Below are 12,834 nucleotides of genomic sequence, written 5' to 3' on the forward strand. Positions count from 1 at the left end.
CCCTCTCTTGTTTGTGCTGGCTGGAAGAAGCCATTTTGTGCTATATTCAGATGATGCAGGAACTTCAAAACAAACCATAGAGTATAAATTTGCAGCCATACCTCCTGTGGAAAGGGAGGAGAAGCCACAGTCTGTAAGTCCATTCACAGCTAAAGTATGTTCACAGCTTAGTTTAGGGTATTGTGTGTGTAGAAACACTGACAGTGCTTGTGTCCTTGCATCTGTAGAAGAGAAGAATTTTCCAGGTGACGGGTGAGCCATAGCGTCTTGGATTTCTCTGGACAACAAAAATTTTGCTTCCTGAACAATTTTGGATGTATCTTAAAAGATGTTTGGCTGCTAATCATGAAAATAACCTGTAATTTAACTTACCAGGTACCATTTTATAGAAGTCTTCTGTTTTTACACAATGGCATTGTACATCCAGTACCTATTGGCTATGCTGCACCCATAAAAGAAACAATACAAAAACATGGAACTGTTGTTGAAGCACATCCAGTACACCAAGTACAACGAATACCTGTGGAGATCTAAAAGTAGTGGCTCTGCTGCTTGGACTGTAGCTCCGATATAGCAAGTACTGCTGTTACATATGTGAATGGGACAGCTGTGCAAGAGAGTCACATTATATTAAAAGGAAATAGCCACTCCAAAAGAATTTGGTTCCAGGACAGAAAAACATGGAGCATGATCCACTTGTTGACCCGACAAAAACATTTTTGTCTCCACATAAAACTCGACTGATGAAAAATTTTGTGAAAGTGATGAACAAGGAAGGTGAAGGTTTTCATTATTTGAGACGGATGTTTCCAAGAATAACTGATGCATTTAAGGAAGACATTTTTGCTTGTCCACTAATCAGATACATCATCAATTGCATCCAGTTCAAAGTTCTGTTAGTGGGGTCAGACAAATTAACCAGAAAGCATTCAAGGATGTTGTTGAGAATTTTCTTGGCAACTACAGAGCACCAGACTACATTTGGTGGTTGGCAAACATCTTGCAGAATACAAGACCACGAAGTGCAATGTGTCACTGAAGATTGATTTTTTGCATTTACACTTGGACTTATTTCATGAAAAACCAGGTGCAGTCAGTTACAAACTTGGTGAAAGGTTTCACCAGGACATTGCCACAATGAAAAAACAGTATCAGGGCAACTGGAATCCATCAATGCTGGCTGACTATTATTGTTAGACACTACAGTGAGAGTACAAATGAAAATCGGCAGCAAAACACTTTTAGCCCCATTGAACTGAAGTGTGTCGGAAGCATTGTGCAATTAAAACATAGTCATTAGAAGTTAATTTCATATTTCTCAAGTTTCCTATATGATACAGTCATTCTGAAATTATATTTGTGTTCAGTTTGAGGGGGTCTATCATAATAAAAGTTTTTCAGCAAGCAAAACTTTTGGAAAAAAATTGTTGTCCAGTGAATTAGGGTACAATCTAATTGCTACTTGCTATGCAGCAAGAATAGGCAGCTCATGCCTTTGAAACATTTTGAGCTATAACTTTCATAATCTATTACAGGTAGTCCTTGACTTAGCAATCATTCAAAGTTACAACAGAGCCCTCAAAAGCTACTTATGACCCGGTTCTGAACTTCCAACAGCCACCCTGCCCTCCTTATGGTCACATAACCAACCTCATTTTGGGCACTTGGCAACCAGACTGCATTTACACCTGTTTGCAGCTTCCCGTGGTCACGTGACCGTGATTTACATTTTTGCTGGAAACTGATGTTTGGTTTCTGGCAAAAAACACCCCTAGTAAATAATGGGCTCACAGTTCCAGTGTGATGGCAAGGTCTTTTGTGCTGTCTCCCTATAGAAGTTTCCCCATTTGTGTCCTGGGAGCTCTTTCAATATACTGTAGATGAAATAGTCAGTTAACTAAGGTATGTAGGAAGCACATCACAATAGTAATGGGGGATTTTAACCACCCTGACATCAACTGGGAGACAAACTCTGCACCAAGTGGAAGATCCAACAGGTTCCTGACAAACCTAGCAGACAACTTTGTTTCCCAAAAAGTAGAGAAGGGAACAAGGGGATCAGCCATATTGGACTTAATTCTCACTAACAGAGATGAAATGATAGAAGGTGTTGAAGCTACAGGAACCTTGGGGGCAAGTGATCATGCAATATTGGAATTCAACATTATGCAAGCACAAGCAATAGAACAAAGTCAAACTAGAGTCTTGGACTTTAAGAGAGCTAATTTCAATAAACTTAGAGAGCACTTGGGAAGGATTCCATGGATGAGAATCCTCAAGGGAAAAACAACTCAAGAAGCTTGGGAAATTTTGAAAAGTGAAATTATAAAGCCCAGTCTAGCACAATACCAATGAAGAAGAAAAATAACAGCTCTCAAAAGAAACCAGCATGGCTGCATAAAGAACTCTCTGACAAATTGAATGACAAAAAGGACAAGTATAAAAAGTGGAAAAAATGGCACATAACTAAGGCAGAATATCAGCAAATAACCCGAGCCTGCAAAGATGAAGGGAGGAAACCTAAGGCTCACAACGAACAAAGGTTTGCGACAAAAGTAAAAACTAACAAAAAACACCTAGAAGCAAACGAAGTAATACTGTGTTTCCCTGAAAATAAGACAGGGTCTTATTTTCTTTTGAACCCCGAAATAAGGGCTTGGCCTTATTATTGGGGGGCTGGGTGGGGGGTGTCTTATTTTGGGGGTGGAGGAGGTGGCGAGTGTGGGACTGGATGTTCCGTCGTTGCTGCCGCCTCCCCTCCCTGTTCTTCGCGCCGGCCGAGTGGCTGGCCGCCACTGCCCTGACATGTCCCGCCACCGCCGCGTGGAACAGGACTCTGCAAGGCTTGTGCCCGTGTATGCACGAACTGCAGCACCGCCGCAAGCTTCTTCATACACCAGGGAAACACGTTGTAAAAAAAAAACCTCCTCACAAGTTCAATCAAACTTCTCGAACTTGTGAGAAGTTTTCTTTTACGTGTTTCCCTGGACACAACAGTGAGGAACGCGACGGAGTTTGAAAGGCAAGACACGCGTCCCACTTCTCACCCACCCCACTTGCCACCCCCAAATTGCATCCCTAAAGGGGGAAGGTGGCTAAGCAAGGGGCAAGAGCAGTGCCATGCCCGGCGAGGGGGGGTGGGAGAAGAGACGGCAAGGGAAGCCACGTCTCGCTCCACGTGTCTTGCTTCTCCCCCACCCCACCTGTCAGAAATGAGTCTTTGTGAGACTCATCATGCCGCAGTTGCCTCGTGGAGCAGGACTCTGCAAGGCTTGTGCCCTTGCACGCACGAACAGCAGCACTGCCACGAGGTTTGACATACCAGCGCAGCCGCGAACGGCAGGTCGCCAGCTCTGCTGGTATGATGAAGCTCGTGGCAGTGCTGCAGTTCGTGCGTGCAAGGGCACAAGCCTTGCAGAGTCCTGCTCCATGAGGCAGCAGCGGGACATGTCAAGGCAGCGGCTGAGAGCCACTCAGCCAGCGCAAAGAACAGGGAGGGGAGGGCATGTTCCCCCCTCCCCCCCGGCCTCGCCTCAACTCGTTTTGGTTGTGCGGCAAGCAACCAGAGGCAATGGCAGGACCAGTTGCGCATGCGTGTAAGTAGTTGGTGGGGGGCTTATTTTAACACTGTGAGAGGGATCTTGGAGTCCTAGTTCGACAATCACTTAAATATGAGCCAGCAGTGTGCTGAAGCTGCCAAAAAAGCCAACACAGTTCTAGGCTGCATAAACAGAGGGATAGAATCAAGATCACGTGAAGTGTTAATACCACTTTATAAAGCCTTGGTAAGGCCACACTTGGAATACTGCATCCAATTTTGGTCGCCACAATGTAAAAAAGATGTAGAGACTCTAGAAAGAGTGCAGAGAAGAGCAACAAAGATGATTAGGGGACTCGAGGATAAAACATATAAAGAACGGTTGCTGGAACTGGATATGTCTAGTCTTATGAAAAGAAGGACTAGGGGTGACATGATAGCAGTGTTCCGATATCTCAGGGGCTGCTACAAACAAGAGGGAGTGAAGCTATTCTCCAAAGCACCTGAGGGTAGAACAAGAAGCAATGGGTGGAAACTAATCAAGGAGAGAAGCAACTTAGAACTAAGAAATTTCCTGAGAGTTAGAACAATTAATCAGTGGAACAACTTGCCTCCAGAAGTTGTAAATGCTCCAACACTGGATGTTTTTAAAAAGAGATTAGGTGACTTCCGGTGGCACCGCAGGCGCTGGTAGACGTTCCTTTCGGATGGTCAGCCCCGCGATCTCGTAAAAACCGCTAAGATAGCGCAAAGGGGAGCTGGGAGCCGTTAGAAATGATATCAAAATGTTGAATGAGAGCTTGGAAGGTGTTCAGGGGGTGTTGACGCAACAGGAGAGTAAAATACAAGACATTGAAAGGAGGATGGGACGATGTGAGGAAAGACAAGATGGAGAGGAAAGGGAACAAATAGCGGTGAACAGGGTCCTAGAAGAGGAAATTATTTTTCTCGAAATGGAACGATCATCTTTCTATCTGAGGATTCAAAACGTGGTGGAAGAAAGGGGGGAGCCGTTAAGAGATATAGTAGCAGAAATATTGGCTGGGACTTTGGAGATCACAAAGGAAGAGGTTTTGAGGGATATAGACGATGTGTTTCGGGTTCACACGAGTTATGCCAGGAGACAGAAACTTCCGACTGAGGTCCATATCAGACTATCTAAGAAAGCCCTTAGGGAAGATGTGATTGCGAAGGCCAGAGATAAAACAGTAACTTATAAGGACAAACAATTGATATTCCTAAGGCAACTCCCTAGGCGGGTTCGGGAAATACGGCGCAATTATCACTTTTTAACGGCCCAACTGAGAAAGCATAAAATATTATATAGGTGGCTACTCCCGAAAGGGTTATTATTTACTTGGGCAGAAAAAAGGGTGAGAATCGACAACCTTAGAGACGCTAGAGATTTCTTTATTAGACATTTGAACCCCTCAGAATTAGACGTGGGAGAAGAGCTAGAGAGCAAGAGCAGGGAAGAAGTACTAGAGGAGGAAGAGAGAAGGGAAATAGAACAAGTAGGTGAAAGGAAGAAAGAGAAAGGACAATCTCAGACTCAGGTAGAGAGGGGTGTCGAAACAAGACAATCAAAAAAGAAACCTCAAGCAGAAGGCAAGTAAGGGTAATAAGGAAGATGGGATGGGGGAAGAGATGCGTTTAATGTCTGTTAATATCAATGGATTGAATAGTCCAAATAAAAGGAAAAAGGTTTTCACTAAATTAATGAAAGCACGTTTGAATATAGTATGCCTCCAAGAGATACATATAAAAAAAGATCACCTCTATTTATTGAATTATAATAAACTGGGTCAATTATATACATCCCTAGCAGAAACAAAAAAAAGAGGAGTAGCTATTTATGTACGAAAACATATAAAGTCGAGGCTGATTTTTGCAGACGAAGACGGGAGACTGCTGATGGTTGAGGTAGAAATATGTGATAAAAAATGTCTATTGGTCTGTATATACGCACCCAATGGAAATCAGAAAGTTTTTTTTCAGACCTTGCACTCTAAACTGGTTGAATATGATTACCCACATATCTGTGTAGTGGGAGACTTTAATGCTATAGAGGATAAAAGCAAAGATTATACATCTGGAAAGAGGAAGCAGAAAGGGGAAAAGAATATGGTAAAGAAAAGGTTGCCTTCTATCTGGCATCAAATACAAGAAGAATTTGGACTCAGAGATATTTGGAGGGAAAAGCACCCAGATGATAAACAATATACATACTTCTCCGCCAGGCACTCATCTTGGTCGCGGATAGATGCGGCGTGGTTATCAGGGGAATTGAGTCAGGGGATACAGAAAGCAGAAATAGGCGTCAATGAGTGGGCAGACCACAACCCTCTTTGGATAACATGGGGAAGCCGGAAAATAAGGCCTAAGTGGAGATTGGATATAAGAGTTTTTAAAGATGAGTTATTTTTAAAACACTTAAAGAGATGGGGTTCTTCTTTCAGGAAAACAACAGGGAGGATGCAAGCCTTTTCAACGTATGGGACACAGCGAAGGCTGTGTTTCGTGGTTTGGTGATTAATTATATGGCAGGGAAACGAAAGAAGGAAAGGGCTGAGCGCAATAAATTATTAGATGACCTGGTAAGAAGTGAGGCTATGTTACAGCAGGATCCAAGTAATATAGGACTTAAAATGAACTTGAAATTAGCACGACACCAAATTAATTTATTAGATCAACAGGATTTGGAGAAAAAAATAAGGTGGATGAAGCAAAGATACTTCGAAAGGGCAAACAAACAAGGGAGGTGGCTCACTTACCGTCTAAATAAAGAAAAGGAAAAGAATAGAATCCATAACTTGAGAGATGGGAAAGGCAATTGGATTACAGGGGAAGAAGGGAAGAAAATAATTGTACAGGAATTTTATACTAACCTATATTGTAAGGATGATAAGTCTGAGCAGGAAATAAAGAAATACTTAGAGGAATCAGACATACCCCAAATACCAGGTTTATCTAGGGAAATATTGGATGAAGAAATTACAGAGCAGCTTCCGGTTTGCCTCTTGCCGCCGCCAGACGATCCCTTCGGATCGCCGCCCCATTGCCTGTAAAGAGCCGCCTTTACAACTGAAAGGCGGCTCGAAAAAACTCCATTTCCATGTGGAAATGGAGATAGAGCCGGCGGGGGCAGGTAGAGCTCTCTGCATAGCCCCAAAAGTTTTTTTTTTACTTTTGGGGACGAAGCAGACGAAGCTCCCTATTTCCCCCGCCGCCGCTCCGGGCTTTGGGAGATCTCTGCCTATGCAGAGCTAGGCGACAAGAACAAGCCTACAAAAATTAACAGAACAATTAAAAAGGATATGAGCTGGACCTGTGACCCTGAATCGCAAGTATTTTATTCATTTTACAACAGTTATTGAAGAAGGAAAGGGAAAAGGAAAAAAAAGAATTTTTAAAAATGGCGACTGCCGAGGCTTGAGAAGGGGCTGAAAGGGAGAGTCCTTCCGTTTCCCATTAAGATACAAAGTAGCGGAATAAATACTTCTGGCTACACTTAAGATAAAGCTCTATTTTTGTGTTTTTCTCTTTCTGGAGATCTGATATTGATCTTGGTTGGAAAGAAGTCTTTTTTTTCTTCTTTGCCTCTCTTTTTTTTTAAAAAAAAATAGTTTGTGTGGAAATATGGCATTAAAGCTTGCAAAGCCGAACAAACAAGCTGTGGGGGGGGGGATTCCCCCATTAATAAATTACGTGAACAAGTCTTAAAGCTCCAGTCTCAGAAAACTGATTTTAATATAATTGAATTTCTTTTGGAGGAGATTGTAAGAAGGGATGAGATTGTGAATCAGAACTTTGAAAAATTTAAGCAGGAAATTAAAGAATTAGTGCAATTAAAGTTTGATACTCTGGACCGAAAGATTATAAAAATGGCTAATGGCTTTTCAGAATTTATGATCAAGTTGGATGCAAATACTAACTTATTAGAGTCTAAAGTGGAAGAAATTGAGGACAATTTGGACAATAGAATACAAAAAATTGAAAATGATTTGACAAACACTCAAGACAATAGCTCAGAAGAAAAACCTAAAATGGAGGCTGATCAAAAAACTTGTAATGCAGAAAACATGCAACAACGGATTGAAAGAGAAGTCTTAATGATGCAATATAATTTTACTGAATATGCGATTAGACTGAGAGGATTGCAGGAAAATAACAGAGTTGATTTAAGGAAAATATCTTCTGAAATTCTGGCTGGGATCTTAAAGGTCCAACCTGAGGAAGTATTTTGTAGGATCGATAGAGTTTATAGAATAAACTCCTGGATTGCAAAGCAAAGGCAATTGCCTAGAGATGTGGTGATTTATTTTACAGATAAAGAAATTAGAAATAATATTGTGCAAAATTCCTTCAACTCTACTTTGCAAATGTTTGGAAGAAAGATTTGGATTTACAAAGAGCTCCCGCCCAAGATGTTATTGGAAAGGAAGAAATTTGGTTTTCTGGTGACTGAGCTAAAAAAAAAGAAATATTCTATTCAGGTGGGATGCCCCAGTTGGTATAATATTGAGATATCAAGGAGAAAGATACCAACTAAATACTGTTGAAAAAGCGGAAGAATTTTATCAAAAATTTTTGAAAATGAACTTAACATCTTTAGGCACAATACAGGATAAGCAGAAGGAGTTGGAAATAAAGGGAAAACATCGAATTACAGAGGCTGTGGTGGACAAATTGCCTTTGGATTCTTTAGACACCTCAGCTGGATTATCTACAAATATGAGAGAAGTGGCATCGGACTCTAACGTGATGATTTATCAAGTCACAGACAAGTATGGAGCAAAAAAGAAATATGAGACACAAAAACAAAACCAACAAGATCAAGTTATAAAGCAGAATGAAAACCGATCAGTTGATATACAACTTGTAGAAAGGAAACTAGGATGGAGATCAAACCCACAAAAAGAAAAGAAAAAAAGAAATAGGTCTCACAAAAATAAAAACTTCTAAATTAAGCAACAGTGAAGCCAGTTATTTTTTTAAAAAAATGAATGAATATATGAAAAGATAGTTGAGGCGAAGTATTGGTTAATATTATCCTGAGGAGAGTGACAGACCTCTGCAATGCCGTAATTTTGGGATGTGAAAAGAGCCTTAAATTGTTGAATTGGAATTATCTATTTTGGATTTCTTTTTTTTTATTGATAAATATATTATATTCATCTTGAGCTATAAGGCAAGAGAGCTATGTTGGGGCATGCAGAAGATCTGGTTGTTACCCAATATGATGATGGGAATTAATAATTCTGATGAAAGCCACAATTACAACTATATGGAATATAATTATAATGTCACTTGGGTGGTTGTTTTTTCTCTTTTATATACATATGAGGATATTCATTACTGATGGGGGCAGATGATGACGGAGGATTTTGAACAAACTGTTGCACCAGGATGCTATGTTACCCTAACATGGATGATGGACTCAACAATCCAGTGGAAAGATATCAAAGAAGATATTATATGGATTATAAATTTAAAGTCATTGATTTTTTCTATATAACGGAATATATTTTTTTTTAGCAGGGCGGGCAGTGGCTTAAAGATACTAAGAATTGTTGTGTATGGCAATTTTGTAGGAAAGTGGGTGGAAATAGGTTAGTTTACTGATTGTTTAGTTTAAGAAAAGGGATGTTTAAGTGATATATTTAGGGGAGTGGAGAAAATGGATAGAGTTGAATAAATGTTAAATTAGGATTTATGGGGAAGGCTGCTTTGAAATGTTATATTAATATACACAAAAGATTAAATGTTAAAGTAGGATTTATTATATAGTTTTAAAGTGGAAGGTTGTTTTGAAATGTTGTAATAATATACAGATAAAAGTATGGGGGAGGAGAAAAAGGGCAGATTATTGCTAAATTGGGAGTTATAATAATATTATGTTAAATTAGAAGTTTTCATACAATGTTATAGTTGAATGTTTTTTTTTTGAAATGTATGGTAAAAGGGGGAAGTAATAATATTAATAATATTATTAGTAAGTAAGGGTCAGTATTTAGAGGAGGGAGTAAGGGGATGGTAAAATATTATATAATCTGTTATGAATTAGGTTTTTGTTGTGAAGAAGTCCCAGGGGGGGATGGGTGGTGAGGGGGGGTTAGGGAGGAGGGGGGGAGAAAAATGGGGGAAAAATTTGTATTTGAAAACTTTTTCAATAAAAAAAAAAAGAAATTACAGAGGGGGAAATTGAAAGGGTCATGGGAAAACAAAAGACAGGGAAAACTCCCGGTACAGATGGCCTACCGATTGAATATTACAAAGCACTTTGGGAAATACTAGGTACGCATATGACTGAGTTATTTAATGGGGTGATTCGGGAGGGACAGACCCCAAAATCATGGACAGAAGCACTAATAACTCTTTTGCCAAAGGACGATAGTGACCTATCTCAGATTCAGAACTATAGGCCCATCTCACTCCTTAATGCAGATTATAAATTATTCGCAGCAGTTTTAGCAGAGAGACTCAAAGGGTTTCTTAACCAATTTATACATGAAGACCAAAATGGCTTCTTACCAGGCAGACAGATTAGAGACAATGTAAGAATAGTTATGAATGTTTTGGAATACTATGAAACCCATATTGATAAACAATTGGCCCTGGTATTCATGGATGCACATAAGGCCTTTGATCGTGTGAACTGGAGCTTTTTAATAGGTTTACTGCAACATATGCAATTTGGAGAAAGAGTTATTCGGGCAATCCGTGCAATTTACTCGAAACAGACTGCTAAAATTTCAATTAATGGTGATGTATCTGGTCAAATTGATATTGAGAAAGGAACTAGACAAGGGTGTCTGCTTTCCCCGTTGTTATTTATTTTGTCATTAGAACCCCTACTGAGGGAAATTAGACGTAATACGGGGATAAAAGGTCTTTATATCCAAAATCAACAATATAAGGTGCAGGCTTACGCTGATGACTTAGTATTTATATTAGAAGATCCGTTGATATCGGGACCGTGTCTGACCCAGGAAATAGAAAAATATGGTAAGGTGGCGGGATTAAAAGTCAATAGGGAAAAAACTAAAATTATTGCCAAAAATCTGACAGTAAAGCAAGGGAAAGAATTAGAAGCGAATTTGGGGTTCCAAATTGTAAATAAACTAAAATATCTAGGTATTATTATATCAGCCAAATGCTCCACGATCAAAGAAGACAACTATCTGAACCTTCTCAAGAGAACAGGTCAGGATCTAGAGAAGTGGAAGAACATGCAGATATCCCTACTAGGTAGAATAGCAATTATAAAAACTTACATACTCCCGAAATGGATATACCTATTCTATACAGCACCAGCTAGATTGGATAATAATTTTTTTTAAAAACTAAATTACTATGTCCTTAAATTCATTTGGCAAAATAAAAAAACTAGAATCAAACTTAAAATGCTTCAAGAGCTTAAAGAAAGAGGAGGATTTGGTGTTCCAAAATAGGAATACTACTATCAGGCTGCAAATTTAGTCTGGATCAGGGATTGGATATTGTTGAGAAGAAGGAGGTTGTTGATCTTGGAAGGGGAGGGGCTACATCAAGGTTGGCATTATTTTCTTTGGCAAAACAAAATCCCAAAGCACAGGTGCCTTGCAGGACATTATGTGAGGAATATTCTAATTGAGTCCTGGAGGAAAATTAAGGGTAAATTTTACTCTTCAATCCCCTCTTGGCTGGTCCCACTCGAAGCTATAACGTATAGGCCTTTATATAACAAAGAAAATCATCTCTCTTACCGGGAACTTTTGGACCCCCATGGTAGTCTGAAATCAAGAAATGAGTTGGAGTTGCAGGGAAGACAACTGGATTGGTGGGCTTATGCCCAAATTTGCTCGAAATTTAAAAAAGATAGGGAACAAGATGGTATTAATTTGAATCAGCATGATCTGGACAATATCATTCTAGGAAAAGAGGACAAAATGTTATCAAGGATATATAAACTTTTAATAGACTATTGGATAGGGGATGAAATAGTTAAAGACTCTATGATTGCCTGGGGGAGAAATATTGGCTATCCAATTGATTTGACAAAATGGGAAGAAATCTGGCTTAAATATATGAAATTCCTGTGGGCAACATCATACAAAGAAAATGTGTACAAGATGCTGTATAGATGGCACCTTCCACCTGCTCGTCTTTCTAAAATGTACTCAAATCTCTCACCAAACTGTTGGAAGTGTGGGGAGATTGGCACCTATTTCCACATGTGGTGGACCTGCTCCAGGACGACTGAATTCTGGAAAATTATACAGGCATGGATCATGGAAATCACAGGTTATAACCTAATTCTGAAACCAGAGTACTATCTACTGAACATCAGGCCAGACAACATAGGCACAAATATATGGTGTCTGTGTGTATTTATCACCACGTCAGCAAGAATATGTTTCGCCCAACATTGGAAGGGGAAAGATCTGCCGGCTGAAGATTTGATTTTGGAGAAAATTTTGGATTATGCGGAAGCCGACAGACTAACTAAAGCATTGAGAGATCAAAAGGACTCCGTATATTTCCAATGTTGGGACAAATGGTACGTTTGGTTGAACAACAGATGCCCAAAAAGTCAAGTATAACCAGGATTACGTTTAATATATGTTAAATCTGACTGAAACCTACATACCGTAGAAAGTGTAAATATCATGTAAAGTTCCTGTCGCGATCATTTGTTTGACTATTTCTTTTTTTTGATGTATTGTTTTAAATAAATAAATAAATAAATAAATAAATAAAAAAAGATAGCGCAAATCAGCGCAAATCTATTTTATTTTCTTGGGAGAAGAGGGGAAGGCAAGCAGCCGGATGAAGGTAGAGCTCCCCAAAAGCCCTAGGAATAATTCTGGGGCTTGAAGGGTGAGAGCTCCCTGGTAGCCCGACAGAGCTCCAGATCCGGGACGTGGCGACCACCCCTGCAATCAACATTCAGTTTTAAATTAATCCCAAAGCAGGCAGAACAAAAACAGTCCTAGTAACTGCAAGTACTGAACTTTACCTCTGTATCCATACAGGTGAAACTCGAAAAATTAGAATATTGTGCAAAAGTTCATTTATTTCAGTAATGCAACTTAAAAGGTGAAACTAATATATGAGATAGACTCATTACATGCAAAGCAAGATAGTTCAAGCCTTGATTTGTCATACTTTTGATGATTATGGCTTACAGCTCATGAAAACCCCAAATTCACAATCTCAGAAAATTAGAATATTGTCAAAAGGTTCCATATTCTAGGCTCAAAGTGTCCCACTCTAATCAGCTAATTAAGCCATAACACCTGCAAAGGGTTCCT

General features: G+C 39.6%; 1 protein-coding gene across 2 annotated transcripts in view; it reads left to right on the plus strand.

The window, feature by feature from the left end:
* Positions 1-12,834, plus strand: part of UBTF (upstream binding transcription factor) — a 324,947-nt gene that overhangs the window by 4,526 nt on the left and 307,587 nt on the right. The gene's annotated exons all lie outside the window — the stretch shown is intronic.

The sequence above is a fragment of the Pituophis catenifer genome, unplaced genomic scaffold (assembly GCF_029215685.1).
Source record: "Pituophis catenifer annectens isolate HBS135680 unplaced genomic scaffold, rPitCat1.0.hap2 SCAF_5, whole genome shotgun sequence".
NCBI classification, from domain to species: domain Eukaryota; kingdom Metazoa; phylum Chordata; class Lepidosauria; order Squamata; family Colubridae; genus Pituophis; species Pituophis catenifer.